Source organism: Lonchura striata, chromosome 2 (assembly GCF_046129695.1).
Source record: "Lonchura striata isolate bLonStr1 chromosome 2, bLonStr1.mat, whole genome shotgun sequence".
In the NCBI taxonomy this organism is placed as follows: Eukaryota; Metazoa; Chordata; class Aves; order Passeriformes; family Estrildidae; genus Lonchura; species Lonchura striata.
In genome coordinates, this window is record NC_134604.1 from 40,892,735 (window position 1) to 40,909,240 (window position 16,506).

The following is a 16,506-nucleotide window of genomic DNA, read 5'->3' on the forward strand; positions in this document are numbered from 1 at the left end:
CCCATCTGGAGAAGACAATTATTGTATGTTCTATATTATATAAATTTCTACCATAGTCAGAATTTGCAACAAGATAGAGACACTATTAGCTCTCAACACTTCTTTGATGTTGAGTGCATTATGATTTAAGAACCAGTTATGTCCCAATCCGGAAAATCGCTGCACTTACATTACAGCTGCAGAGAGTTACATTGAAATCTATGAGCACCATAAAAATCACTCTCAAAACTGAGCCTTTAATTTCTGTCTCTGGACTTGTGAAATTCAAATATCAATTCAGAATATAAAGAAGCTGCATTTTCTAAACACCTTAGTAGTTTATCTTGTTCATGTCACTGAGCCACAACAGACTCAGTAAAAGCATTCTACTCTAACAGGCAGAGCAGACCAAACTGAGGTACTGCAGAGGATTGGACAGAGAAGGCTTGGTCATCCTTAGTTTCACAACCACTGGAAAGCAGACCAGTTATAGAATTCTGTATTGATGGGACTGGTAAATTGCACTTCATTATAAAATAACCTTTGGTTTGAATTTTTTATTGATTTTTTTTTCTTTGAATTTCCCATAAAGACACAGAGGAAAGATTCTTATTGTCTGAGCTACTTTCTTATGGAGATATTGTCACACTGATGCCAAATTACTGGAGATGGACTATTTCATATTGCTGAATTATATCTTCTAACTCGGGTGATTTACATTCATGTAGTTTTAGTAAAGATGATGGCTGTTTGAAACAGTTAAAAATACTTCCTGAGTTTTGTATCCTCCTTCCCTTGAAACCCACCTTCCCCTCAGTTACCTCAGGATTTGGATCCGTGTGTTTCCAGGATCAAAGGGACAGTTCTGATATAACTCCACTGCTTTCCCTCAGTTGCTGACAGTGTCCAACCCGTGAGACAGAGTTGTGTGATAAAGTCTGTAGAAAGATATACAATGTAAGATTACAGAGAGACTAAGATATGTTGAGGCAAGTATTATTAGTAGCTCTGGATTCAAGATGGGAAACATCAACATGAAAGAGTTTACAATTTGAAGAGGCAAAACCAAAAAAGGATTCTAATGAGGATTAGTAAAAACATCAGGTTGAGTTGATGTTTCAGTGTTGATGGGGAATGAGAAGATGGCTGAGAAATAAGTATAGAAACCTATGGAAGTCAACAGTTCTTTCCACAAGAAAGGCCAGCCAAAGTCCTTGGAATGGTGACCACATTAAATCCCAGCTACCATACCTTTGTGTTAGGAAATATTTAGCTGCTATATGCATTTAAATAGACTACGTCCTGCTGGCAGGTTCTCCTTACAAAGCTTGAGATTTCTGAATAAATCTCTTAAAAGAATAACAGAAAAAATTTAACATCTTGGGAAACTATTCAATTCTGCAATCAAGCTTCTTTGCTTTCCTCCCTCCCTCCCTCCCTCCTTCCCTCCCTTCCTTCCTCTTATTATTTCCTTCCTTCTCTTTCTTTCCCTTTCTTCTTTGACTTTATTTTTTTGTGGAACACCATATTATCAATATTGTGTTAATTATTATAATATTTCAGTGGGATTACATAGCAGTTATTGCATTATAAAATACTTGTTTGTGATTTCCCACATTTTCTACATCTGTGATATCTTTTACTTCATAATCACAAGCAAAGGCTCTACATAATTTACTTCATTGTTTGTTGTTTGCGTTAATATTATGTGATGTCTCAGTCAACAGAAAATTATTTTCTAGTTCCTTACCAATTAAGAGTTTTTTATGTGAGGTACATTTAGACTTCTCACCTTCAAATTCAGAATGCAGTCAGAGGCCTAGGTCACTGAGATGGAATAAATCTTTATTTCTGAGGGAAATAAAGAACTAAACAAAAAAATTCCTGATAAAGAAATAGCATTGCTGTCTTAGAAAATGTCTTCTGGCCAATGTTATAACAATGAGCATATTGAAATGTACACTAAAGGATACAGGGTGAAAGAATGGTGGGCTTACTGCTTTCTCTTAATATTTCCCAGTTAGTAGTTTAACTTTGCATTTAATGAACCTGAAAAGTCACCATAAAGATTCAAATGAGAGATGAGGGAAAAATGTTACATAATTAGAAAAACCTATCCTCAATTTTATTCACAGATGGAAAGTACAGATTTTTCAAAATTACATATCCTTCTAAAATGTAAAGAAGTAAAAGCATCTGTTCTGATGCCAGCAAAAAGCTACTAAATTAAAAAGGTGAGGTCATGAGAGGTGTAACACAATAACTAACACATGAAACTAATAAACTAATAATCTACTGAAACTGTCTGTTTCTGCACATTAGCAATTTTTCCCTTTTTAAATTATTATTTACTTTGTTTCATTTTATCCTGTTTTATTTCATTTTATTTTATGAAGTCACGGCTTTTTCTGTCATGAAAGGAGTGAAAAACATGCAGCTGGAGGGAAACTATTTCATTTGGCTTTGGTTTCCTTTTTAGGTTGTAACCTCCTAGGCTACAGTCTCAGTTAAGCCTTAAATCAGAGAAAACACATCAGAAAGTTTTACATATAGCTTCAGGACAGCTTCTGTACCAACTACTTCTTGAGATCTGTTCAACTTGAAAGGTATTTACTTTTTGGAAATAAGTGTGCTTGGATAATGCTTTAACTGGTAAACTTGGAAAAAAGGAGCATTTGAACCTGTTCTAAATTTTCTGTGGTGGTCTCACAATTTATTCAGACACATTCCTTTTATTTTTTCTGAAGTTTGTTCCTCTTCTCTGCCATTCCTTTGTCCTCTTCTCCAAGGCACGTAGTGCCTTTCTGATAAAGAATGCAAGCCCGCAGTTTTCCCCATCAATTTGGAATCTTCACTATCACTTTCCAGGATGCATCAACTTTTCTAGTTTTTTCAACCACTCCTAAAATTTTCATTCTATCTCTTTTCTCTCCCATCGTAGATACTTCAGTAATGTATTTAATTCAGTTCAGTAATTCCTGAACTCTGATTCTTTGCTGCTTCTTAGCTTAATCAAATAATGTTTTTCCTTCTTTCATGCTGCACAGGTTTGTGCCCAAGGTTCTCCTTAAACCATATTTTGAGTAACTAATGAAGAAATCATATTAAATCACCCACTGTTTGTGATTATGCTTACCTGGTACTTGTATCAGATGATCATGTTTATCCATAAAGGGCAAAGTGTACATGGGAGAAAGTAAATTTGACAAATAGCCTCTATTCACTTCCACTTTGTCTGGTGCTACACCCCTGTTGTATATTGATTCTTTGTTCACAGGTCAATTTCTTTGGATGCTTCTTACACTCTAGTAGTTTTATGCCACATCTCTCTATGCAGAGGTCTTATTGCCTCCCAGTCTTTCAAATATTAAGACCTTTAAAAAATGCAGAAATAAAACAATAGAGAAACAAGGCCCAGCAAGATCTGTTAGAACAGGCTACCATAAGCAGGTAGTGAAATTTTAAATGCCATTCTGGCTCATGACTTAATTTCTTTGTTTTGGCTCATATGCTGAATACTCCCATTACTAATACTCCCATTAAAGTATAGAAAAGAACAGCAAACACTTCTGGCTTGAAATTGATAGGATGGATATTCTTCTGGATCAAAGCAATATTATCAGCTTTTGAAAGAGATCATGAGCATGTAGACAGCCAAAAGACTGTACTTGGATTTTTTTGAAGTTTTAGCAAGATATTCACTCAGGCCTTCACCAGAGGCTCCTAAAAAAGCTGTGAATGAATGAAGGAAGGTATGTTGTAGGACAGTGAGTGGTTTAAAATATCAGAAATAAAGAATAGAAGTTTATGTCCAGCTTTCACAGCAGGTGAAGGCTTCTGGTAGGATACCCCAGGCTCTGGAACTTAGGATACTTAACAGATATTATAGAATTCTCAGTAAATTATATGGAAAAGGAGGCAGATAATGATGTGATATATTTTACAATAATATATATTTATGCATTTTTCTACTAACCATAGGGGGAATATTTAGGAAACATTTTCCACTGTCACAAGTTGTTTTAATTTGGGAAGATTGTAAAGGGGTTTACTGAGAAGATGAAGCTGATAAGAACAGTCAGTTATGTGTATAAACACAAAACAATCTTAACTTCTAAATTTGTGGGTTTGAAGAACAAATTGTGCCTGACACTGGTACAGTAAAATATAAGGTTAAGGAAAAATATGTTCTTCCCAAACTCCTTGCAAACAAAAGAGCACTTGAAAATGTGCTCTAATTGAGTTTAGAAAAGTGACAAAAATCATTAAATGCCCCCCCATCCACCTTTGATATCAACTTTCTTTAATATTCTTGCCATATTCTTTCTTAAAAAATACTAAATTACTGTGATTTCTTACAATTCATAAATACTAAAATGTACAACATAACTCATAGTAAGATTTACTATTAAAATATGTCAAAAGTTGCTTTCTGCAGAGTTGTGCCTCTGCCTAAGCAGCTCTGCTTAGAATTTCAATTGTTATTCTCTGAATGCCTGCATGTTAACATTGTTACTGTGATTTAAGGAACCGCAGACCAGTGTTGCCATGTCTCACATAGCTGTCTATTTCAGCTAGCTCAAAGACAAATCAACAATTTCTTACATGGCACAACAGTGTGCTAAATAAAAATGTTTATAGAGTATTGCAGTCAAACTGAGGAATTAAATAGAAAATGACTGAAAACGAAATAATTAAGATATTTTTGATTAGGTGGCAGTTAAAGCTTATTGTCTATGTCATCTTCTGGTTTTTGGTGGCTTTTTGTTCAATTAAGTGGAAACTAATGGAAATGAGGAGTTCAGTGATACAAGGGCTTAGTGCTGTCCCTCTGCCTGGGAGTGACATGAATGCAGAAAATGCCAACTGCAGTGGCCCCCACCCTCTCCACTGGAGAGAAAGCTCTGTTAGGCTGACACTGGGCACGGGAGCAGATGGCAGGTTCCAAGCAGAAGATTACAGGTCCCTAGAATTGAATGACAGGTTTTATTCCCAGGGCCGCTGTAGTTATAGAGAGTTTTCAAAGTTCAGTAAGCAGAAGTCACATAACTTGTGACCTAATCTTGCCAATTAGGAATGAAAACCTTTAAGGGTAGTAAGTTTGGCCATAAAAATACAGACTTCCAGGGCTAATGAGGATCATATTGTATAAATTGACAGCATTGCCTTCTTTTATTTCAAAAAGAATAAACATATGGTATGTTTTATTCCCGTTTTTTGTTATGAGACATTTCAGGAATATAACATACAAGCTTATGATAACGAATGAAGGAAAAAGGAAAGTTTTTCATTGAGCAGATAGTCTTCCTGGTGTCTGTCAATGGTCTATAGCTGCAAAGTCACCCACAAAACCAATATCTCTATCACACAAAACATTCTTTCTATAATCAGTTAAAGAAAAAAAATCAGAAGTGGCAGCATTATTTCTATAAAAGACAAGGAAAATCAGGTCTATGCAGCAATATGGTTTGGAGGCTAAGATTTTTCATACTTCACTTTAATATAATGAAAAATTACTAAAACATATTACTTGAATGGTTCAGGCTGTCCCAGGATGGAAAAACCAGGCAGCAGCACAGATGCTGAAAACTGAGAACCAAATTGGGATTGCAGAGGAATTAGTAAAATGCCCACAAACCTTTCTTGGAATTTTAAAGAAGAAAATTAGAAATGGCAAAGAAGCTTGATGGATTCATCTTAACCCCACTAGAGATGTCTAATGTACAACCCAAATTCCAGAGAGCAGAGCACAAGAAGTACATAAAATTGAGAAGCTCCTACTTTTGTTGAAGTTTAGTGAATACAAGAATGATGGATCTATTATCCAGAACAAATAATAGCTAGGTGCACAAGTAAAGCAACAATATCTGGAGTAGGTCATTCACCTTTGTTGAAGCCTGCAAAAAATTCTGAAGATTCCTTAAATATCTGAATATGTGGATTCTTTACTTAGGCTAAATGGGTAAACAAAATAAAGCAATTCATCCCATATAAAATCTGCCTCATGAAGTGCTGCAATTATTACTCCCATGCATGTTTGAACCCTTAGCTACTCTCACAGTTTTATTCCACCTGTTCTGTCAGGATTATTATTTCTCTTGTTAAATCTCACACTGAGAATTTTTATCCTTCTTTAGTTTTTTCTTCTTTTTCTGTCAAAAGACAAATAATTAGTCTACCCTTTTCACTATAATCATGTGTTCTACATACAGATATTTTTGACATACCACAGCGCTTATTTTATTTGGATGTTTGTAGACTTATGCAATTCCTTATTAGATTTTGCTTTTCTTTTCCTGGCCCTATAATCTGTCACAGTATTTTATTTTCATAAGTATTTATCTATCTGTCTTACTTTCAGTAATAAGATCCCAGAGCTCATATCTCTATGAAAAATAACAGGTATAATGACCTGAAATGTAGACTTAAAACACATCCTTCTCACTGAGGAATTCCTGCAGAAGAAAAGCCAGTATCTCTATGTACTGTCAGCTTGGCTTTGCATTAGACAGAAGTAAATGTTATAACTTTTGAATAATAATTTCCTGACTCCTTCAAATGAGAAGAAATCTATCTTTCTCTGTGGTTTTTTTTTTGGGTTTTTTTTTTGTTTTTTGTTTTTTTTTGCTATTGTCTCAATTTGTACTAGATGGAATTCTTTGCCATTATGATTTTTTTTCTTTAAACATGGTAAGTTGCTGTCTAAGAGGTGTCTAAGACATGGCTACTGCTGATACCCTTCATGTCAGCTTGCTCTCTCTCCACCTGGATCTCCAGTTTCTTCTTGAAGTTGGCAAAAGTTTGCGCCCAGGTATTCAAACTGAGTATAGAAATACATTCAAATCTCCTTGATGACCAAATCTTTTTTTCATATTTCTTGGTTTATCGTTATGAATTTTCAGCACAATATTTCCAGTTACTAACTCCATTTTTCTGACCATCTTTGTAAATCTCTGTTCAGATGCCTGGAACAGAGACAGGAATATGATATGAAGAAGAAGAAGGAGAAACACAAAAATAAGCTCCAGTCTTTACAGCTCCAGGAACTGGAGGTGCAAGGACAGAGAGCAGCAGAATGGGGAGACCAGGATTGCTGCATTGGTTTCACAAACCCATTGCAACTTCAGCAAATAGTTTAATCAAACCAGCCTTGATTTCTTGTTTATCTAGCTCAGTGTTACCATGGAGATTTTAAATTGCTATTTAAAATTACTATTTTTGCTTTTTGTTCATTATCACATTGTTTTTTATCCTGTCATAAAGCTCACAGAATAACAATTACATGGCTTGGATACAGGTTTTCTGACAAGTCAAAAAGGAAAATTTCTTTAACAATATTTTACCAAAGGCTGGGCTATATTTTTAGCTTTATTATGCTTTTCACCACAGAAAGATTAAAGGGTATTACTCTTAGCTTCTAAATTATCAAATCATGCCATATTTTTGGTCAGTTTACTAAAAATGTGACTATTTAATCATATGGCCATTCCTATTTTTCCAAAATTTATTTGCTATTTTTTAAAATAATATTATTTTTATATTTTTATTACAGAATCGTCAGCTATAAGAGGACACTTGGTTACTGTTCTTCAAATTCTCTAAACTGTGAGATCCAGCAATCTGCTAGCTTAACTTCCAGTCATGGGAGCTCACAGTTCATCACCTGTGCTGAAATCAACGCTCTCACATACTGTTCCTGCAGCATTGATTTAAAAAATAATAATGAGAAAACAAATGAGAAATGAAGTTATTGCTTGTTAATTCATTGAACTCTTTGATAGAATAAAAAGGTTGATTGCAGTTGAAATGCATTAAAATCTTCTCCAGTTCTTGGTGCCAATTCTCCTCATGCTGTATAAGGAAAAAAAACCTACACACTAACAAATTGTCAAATAAAGAGAAATTAACTGATATAATAAGAGATAAATTGTATTTGATGCCAAAATTTTAACTTGACCCATGCTGTGGGAAAAGATGAAGAAAGTACCTCCCCACATCTGGCACACCAGCAGGTAGGTGTAGCTTAAAATGCTAGTAGGGAATAAAGCTGCAGCAGAAAAAGCAGTGGCAGAGCATACTAATAGACTCTCAGGTATCAGTGTCTGCCTAGTGTATGGATGCAGGCTCAGCATTGTCAGTGCTTTGGGAGATCATGAACACAACTAATTTCTCTGCTAAAACAGAGCCAGGAGACAAAGAAGAGATCCTGTGAGTCTATGACTGATGCAGAATCACACTGGGTGTGCTGGCAGGTTACCCATAAGTTAAAGGCTGACTCTGAGACTCTAAAGCTGTACATACTTTGCTCATATCTATGTATTCTAAATAAAAAAAAAAAAAAAAAAGCCTTATAAAACTTCTGTTCATTTCTGCTGGTGCACTGCCACTGTGTGAAAAGCCTTGGAGACAGCTAGAAATTACCTTAGCTATTTCAATGTGCTAGCTACATCACCTGTCACATTCAAATTGTTGGTTAGGAACAGATAAAGATTCATACAAAATAGTGGGAAAAAGAACACTTATGCATCTTCCTCAGAAAGGATAACAAGAAATAACTTTAGTCATGGTAATTGTTGCCATTAGAAAAAAATATGCCCATACAGAAAATAAGCGTTTGCCATAGTGCTCACATTTTTAAAGTTTTATCAGCATGCCTAAATTCAGAGGGCTGCTTTGGAGGATAGTGCCTTTAGAAATATACTGTATACAATTCTGAAATCCCTTCATTGAATTTGCACTGCTACTGTTTTGATGTGTATACCAAGAAAGGGTTGGAGATAAACATACTTGACTTGTCTAAACATAGCATAAAAATGACAACTACACAAAAAGAGATTCCCAACCCAATGGCAGCATAGAGTGAAAGACCCTCAGTCAACTCAGTTATGTTTGGTTTTCAAAGCAAGGACCACAAAGGACCTGAAAATAAACAAAGTAAAAAAGTTTTCAGCTGCTTGCATTCATCATCTTGTTAGTACTTCCAGACACCAGAGGAGAAGCCGTACATGCCTCTCAAGAACATAGCAGTAGCAACTAGAACTTTAAAAGAGCCAAAAATAATGTCAACAAAATAAAAAACTTTCTAAAAAACCATTTTGAGATAGTTTGTTTTAGCCAGAAAGCCAGAGCTAAAGCCAGAGCTGCATGAATGTCATGGTTTAACCCTGGTGGGCAGCTCAGGCCCACAGAGCTGCTAACTCATTCCCCCACAGCTGGATGGGAGGGAGAATTGGAAGAGTAAAAGTAAAAAGACTCATGGTCTCATGATCTGAGATAAAGAAAATGTAATAGGTAAAATAAACTTTGGGCTCACAAGCAAAGAAAAACAAGGAATTCACTTTTCACTTCCCACAGGCAGGCACATGTTCAGCTATCAAAAGGAAAACAGGGCTTTGTTAACAATGAAAATAATCACTTCAAATATCCCAGCTTCCTCCTTCATCCCCCTGCTTTTAATGCTGAGCATTATGTCATATGATATATGGTATGGGACATTCCTGGAGTCAGTTGGGCTCAAGATGTTCTGTCTGTGTTCCCCCAACCCCTTGTACATCCCCAGCCTCCTCACTGAGGAGGTAAGAGGCAGGAAAGGCCTTTACTGTGCAAGCCCTGCTTTTCAATAACTGAAACTTAACTTTGTTATCAACACTCTTTCCAGCACAAATCTGAAATACCGGCTACTATGATGACAACTAACTCTACCTCAGAAAAAAACAGGTCAATGTGTGGGGATAAAAATGAAGACTGGTAAGCCAATGTCACATGAAAGACAAAATGCAGACCATGTAACAAAAGATAATGAAGACACTCAGTGTAATTTACAGAGGTTGAAACAAAGATTTTTTTAGAAAGTGCAGCTTATAGACTGTATTTATATGAAATACAGTTCATATTTATTCATATCATTACAATCATTACAGAAAAAGGATTCTGTGTTCCACCAAATATGCTGCTGTTTGCTGGGATAATTACATCACTGATCCTCCTTACATTATATCTATGAGGTTCTACATGTGTTTCATCCTGGAGACAGGAGAGCAATTTCATCATTCTCATCTTATTACATCCTTCATATCAGATACTAACAACCCTATTTAAGCTAGAATCCTTAACATCATATTGGAACTTGCACTGTTGCTCTTTTTTCATTTAGTACTTATTTTCAGAGCACTTCCAAAGAGTCAAAAGAAATTAGTACAAAAATACAATTGCCATGGTTATTTAGAAAATATAATGAGAGCACAAAAATATTGTGATAAGCTTTGATTGGGTGATAAAACAAGTTGATAAAAGCAATTACACTCTTTAAATAAATCAAAGTTTTTGACATATAATACTGTATTCTGAGAAGGCATGCAGTATATATAATCAGTAGGTCATATACTTTAGTTGGTATTCAGAGGTAGAAAATGCAGATAAGGGTGAAAAAAAATCAGTGTTAGAGTCCATGAGATCTGGGAGCACTGAGAAGTCTTCAGGATCTGATGCTACTCAATGTTTTAATCAGTAACGATAATGTGTGTATCTGGATGACCAAATAAGATCTTTGCTAGTATGTTGTACAGCTCAATAGAAGCCTTAAACAATGAGAAGAGGGTGCTTTTACACAGTGTTCTAGACCTCAGGTACAAGGGCATAGCTGAGCAAAATACATTTCAGTACAGCACTGAGACTGTAAGTTGTTACATGTGGGAGGAATGGAAGACTTCAGAAGCAGAATGAGAGATTGTTTCCTAGAAAGCAGCAACTTGATAAAAAAATGTTAACAGAAAGAACCGGGTCAGTGTGGACGCTCAGGATAAAGTTCAGTGAATGTTGTCTTGAATTTCTAAAAGACTATCAAGAATGGAGCCAGATAACATCTGTATGTAGCATTTGTATGAATTTGAAGATCTCTTCATCCAGTTTGAAATTTGCACTTCATGCAAGTTATGAATTTAATGAAGAGAATAAAAAGGACTCAAAAAATGACTCAGTTGTGCCTACTAATCCCTGAAGTAGAATGCTTATGGAGTCCTATCTACTAGTTTAATAAATAAAAAAATAATTTACTTGATCATGCTACATTTAGACTTAACCATAGAAATTATATTTGGTAGGAAATAGTGTCTAAATCTTGTGGAAGGTATTAAGAAGATGCAGTACATGGGAACTAAAGTTAGACTTATTCAGCCTTGAAATCAGATGCAGTAAAATGCATTGGTGAAGCTAATTAACAATTTGAATGACTCACCAGAAGCAGCCCATGGACTTACTACTGTTTGGAGTCTTTAAAACCTGATTAAAAAGTTCTCTGAGAAACATATTTTAATCCAGTTTCTGGAAGAAATTCTGCACCTTATAGAGGCAGAGCATAGGGCCAGATGGTCCCTTCAAAAAGGAATGCTGGTCCCTTCTGTTTTCAGCATCCTTGAGCGAGAAAAATGTATCTTTTATTGCTGTCTTTTTCAGAGAAGCACTCCAAGTAAGCATTTCTAGGATTAGTGAGCTGAAGGATACTCCCATGGCAGAGCTGCCTTTCCAGTTTCATGCAGTGTGTAAACAGCAGGCAATAAAGTTGTCTGGTTTCTCCCAAAAGACCATGCTTTGCCTACAGAACCTACATTTTGGGAGATGATGAAAAAAAGAGAAAGAAAGATAAGATTTTGTTGCTAAGACAAGACCTATGTTGGGAGAAAAACAAACAGCTTCTACTTAAAAAAAATAAACCACAACCTTTCAGATTGGCAAATATTTTATTTAGAACACATCAAGTCTTTGCATTGTGGAAGTCTAACAAAACCATTTTTCCAAGCGTAAACATATTTTGATGGCTTGTGTCTATATGTGTTTCAATTTCCAGATAGTTTTATTTGTAATTTATAGTATACCAAAGAAGGCTCAGAAAATACAGAGGTTACAAAGCTCAACTAAGCAATGCTCCAACAGCCTATAGACTATTCTTTCAATTAATAATTAATATTAATTGAGATACTTGATTTTCTGCTAAATCCTACATTCAAATTCCTTCTTTATTTTTTTTTATAATTATTGAATTGCCATGAGCTAAAGGGAACTCCTGCAGTTCTTCTTCCATGATTATGTGTGCTTTTTATCAGACTTCATTCATCATCACTGGCAGCATGTTAATTAACTCAGCTGTGAGTGACCCCCTGCTATTTTATCGGGTTTTCTATTGTAAAATAAAAGAAGGCCCAGAAAAACAGAGAAAACACTGCTTTTGTAGCCATCAGGGAATGGGAAAGTTCTTCTCTCATGATATTCTTTTCAGTGATAGCCTCTCTGTGGATAGTCCCTGTACTATAATTTTTTCTTTTTTATGTGAAGAGCAGTGGTGTCGGTTGGAAGAGGATAATATAAAGCAATATCATTTTATACAGACATAAAACCTCCTAAATTTTGGAATGCAACACATTGGTCTGTGATTACTTTCTTTCCTATACTCCTCAAGCAAAAAATTCATCTGTGAAGAACCCTGAGGAGCAACTGTTAATGGAAGTGTAGTAGAAACTCTGTTGCTACACACTCTGACCCTTCAATTATTATCATACTGCCGAATTTGCCCATGTTGCTGCACTGACCTATTGGGCAAAATGGAAACAAAACCTTTTCATTGTGGACTAAGGATACACATGGAAAGACCACTGTCCTGTCAATGTCAAGGACAAAACAGTAAAAAAAAATCCAAGGAAGATTTTAGAAGATTTTAGAAAACACCTTCCACTCTGCAATGCATATCATCCCATGTAGTGAATTCTTTCACATGTAAGCAAATTCTAAGCACTATCATCATAATGTGTTACATTCTGTGATGCTACTTTTTTCTTATTATTCTACTGTAAACCCCCCACAAGCTCTTCTAAGTGATCTTGTTTGTTTTTTTGGTTGTTGTTTTTTGTTGTTGTTGTTTTTTTCATTTCTTATGTACATGTTTAGAAGCATGTTGAGATGATCTTGGAACTTCCAATTGAAAACCTTGTGAATCCATGTTTCGTACTATGAAATGCTAAAATACCTATGAATCAAAGATAACCATATAAGTTGATATAGAAAGGAACTAGAAAAACTTTGTATCAAGAGAAGCTGTATTTCTGTTTCTTAATTTTAATAGGAATTGATAAGCTTGAAAGACCTCACAGTCCACAGGAAAAATTCCAGCACCTTAAAGTTAATAGCCGTCCTCCCCTCCTGGTTTGAATCGCTTAGCGAAGAATTTCACCTGTAAACCCAATTCATCTCTCATTTACTCTACTATTAAACTGATACAGAAATGTTCTTGGCAATGCTAGTAATTAATCCTAAAGGGACTGGATGTAATTTCTTTTGGTTTCCTCCTCCCCCTCTCCACCCCCAGTCCTGGGGAGTACAAAAGCAGTTCAGCTCACTTGTTTTTCCATTCACAAGTCCTTCACACAGCAAGAAATAGCAAAAAGAAGCTGAATGTGAAAAGTAGCAACTAAATCTCACATTGCTGTTCTGAGAACCTGCTAATTGCCTCACAAAGCTCAGTTATCTCACTTTATTTTTCAGTAAAGACTTGACAAAAGATCACAGGTTTCGGTAAAATAATTGTATCATATTAATTGGGATACTAGGACTAATTAGAGTCCACTTTTGCATTGTTTTCAACAGTAAAAGACAAAGAAATTCAGTATCATAGTTCATGCCTAGTGAGCAGAGACAGTGGACTATGTTTTTAATGTAATTATTTAGAACCTGTTGTACAATGGGGAGCTGCAAAGATTTAAAGAGCACAAGTTCTTTAAATACTATCAAAGAAGGCTCTTCCCATAAAATAAACCACCAAAATAGAAACTTGACATAAGTGCTGTAAGGCAAACAGGAAGTTGTCAATTCCAGGCCTAATGGAGGTGAAGGTTTGGAATTAGCATACTGAACAAAAACTCCACTGTGCAGACTATGGGAAAGGAACAACTGCTTACATCCATGCCAGCCCAAGTTGTGGGAACACCTGGGACCACCCTGTGGATACTCAAAACTTAAACACTATGGCACCTGCAACACCTGCAATGACTCTGGATCCCTTGCCACTGAGAAGACCAGGATGAAGAAGGACCAGCAGGATATCACAGGATCCACTGGGTGGTGATATCTTTCAACTTATTCTGTCTGTCTGTCTGTCGATCTGTCTCTCTCTCTCTCTTTCTGCTCTCCTCTTTCCTGTTTCTTTTTATCTCTTTACCTCACACTTACTGTTAAATAAAATCCATATTATTACTTTGGTGTACAGCTTTTATTGCAACTTAAGTTAGGCAGAAGCATCTCTTAATAATCAGATTATAACAACAGTTTAAGGAGAATTTCATCCTCTCAAGCTATTGCACAAGTACGATAGTGAATAGACACATTATATATAGCTTCAGTGTCTCGTAGGCAATACTGTATGATGTCTAACATGAGGAATGGTCTTCTAGCCCTAAAAATGTGACTTAGACCTTGTTATACAGCAATAGGAGAGAGAGTGCATTTGCTTGAAAAGTATTTAGAAATAAAGCATATCTCATAATTGATCAACTATAACTTGGTTAGTCACAATCATTGTGGCCATTATGTAGTGGGTTTTTAATATATTTAAGATTTTAGTATAAACAACTTACATCAAATAAGTCACATATTTTTTCTCAATGTCTCCCCACAGATAGTTGTCAAACTAGCAGGAAATTATTTAATGAAATAGGAACTGAAATGCTTTTTTTTCTGAATTTCTACATTTTCAGCCATCAGAAAAAGCATAATTCCTTGAATAAAACCATCCTTCCCTCCCCTCCCCCCACCATGGTTTTAACTTAGATTTTGATTTGGTGCTAAGAGTAGGACATACTTGATGAAGTTATTTTCTTCTCTGTAATCTCACTTGCTGAGCCTCACGCAGCCAGTGTGCATTCAGACTACCTCAGCCCTCACAGAACAAGAATGGTATGTGATCAGTTCATTCACAAAGTATGGAGGGAGAAAAGACTCATCATCTCCCTGAGACTGTTTGAATTTCTTTCTAACAAAGGCTCATTTCTCATTTGCTTGAGACCATTTGAACTTCTTTCTAGTGAACAAACTTAAATTGCTGCTCTATATGGCATTCTGGCATGGACTGATGAGATATCTCTTGATCCCTCCTGAAGTAGCTGATCAATTTCACATAAAAAGTTTTGGAATACCTATTTCTGTAAGACCTGGAAAAGCCATTACTTAACACGTTCAGTTTCAAGGAATCAGAGAATAAATGTGCCTTCCATCACTAGCTTAGAGGAATGTAACACTAACAAACAAAAACCAGAATTTCTTTCACGCTGAAAAGAGACTGAATACTATCATGAGTTGTGACTATCATGATAGGTTTCTGGCTTCAAATAAATAAGTTTCAGAGTGCACAAATAAAAAATAAATTTGAACAAAATTTTATCAGCCATTGAGTAAGATAATTTTTTGACTATATTTCCCCATTTTAATTTTTTTTAAATCTCACAGAAGAAATATTGTTTTTTCTAAACTTCAGAATACTGAAGTTTATGTTTTGCCTTTTATCTTACAGAGACGCTGAAGTCTAGATTGACCCTCTTAAGAAACTATTTTACAATTATCTCAGTGGAACTCAGTTTTTTGTGCGCCTCAAGTTATAACTTGTAACTGTGAGAAATCACATTCCTTTTTCAAATTGAAACTTTAGCTTGTTCTAAACAGGAATATTGAACAGAGATAATTTTATAACTTTTAGCATAAATGACCTATTATGCATATATGAAAAAATAACACTTCTGCTGCTGCTTTCTTAAAAATGTGGAAGAACTACAAGTTTTAGGGCAGCTGACATTAATTTTGCTATCTTTGCTTTAAGTCAAAGGTAGCTATTACTGGTGAAATCTAAGCGTGACTTTCTGAGAAGAGTCTTGTATGAGCTGACAGCCAAAGGACAAACTTCACATACAGCAGAAAGAATTCCTGAGCTGAATCATATCCATATTTTAATGAACCATAACATTTTGAGAAGAATATGTTTGGAAAAGGAGCCTGATGTGCAAAATATCAGTGAGATTATAAGAAGTATCTAAATAGAGGGACAGGCAGCAATCATGTATATATATATATATATATATATATATATATATACACATATAAATGTCTTTATTTCCATTTTATTCCTCTTTGACATGAAATAAGTAGTTTAAAAAAATATTAGTTGGTTGATTTTTTTGCCACAGGAAAAAGGAAAGATCAAAAGGATAGGCAATGTATGATTCCCACTACTTTACAGTATTGAGAAACAGGATATACTGAGAATATTACATATATCTAACAGCACTGTTGGCTTTCTATCTGGTATTTCTTTCAGAACTCATGAATGTACTTCATCCAACCCATATGCATCACAGTCCTTGTGTTTATTTGTTCACTCGCATCATACAGATTTGTTGCACAAACCTACAGCAGAAATATTTTAAAAGTTATGAGAACAAATGAGAAGAAGTACTATTTTTAGATCTGCAATAATTTTACAGTGCAACTATGTGT

The 16,506-nt window shown here is 35.3% G+C and overlaps 1 long non-coding RNA gene across 1 annotated transcript in view; it reads right to left on the bottom strand.

The window, feature by feature from the left end:
- Positions 1-841: 841 nt before the first annotated feature.
- Positions 842-16,506, bottom strand: part of LOC144248884 (uncharacterized) — a 58,214-nt gene continuing 42,549 nt past the window's right edge. The window contains exon 3 of the long non-coding RNA XR_013342057.1: positions 842-917. This is a non-coding gene — a long non-coding RNA (uncharacterized LOC144248884). The remainder of the gene's footprint in view (positions 918-16,506) is intronic.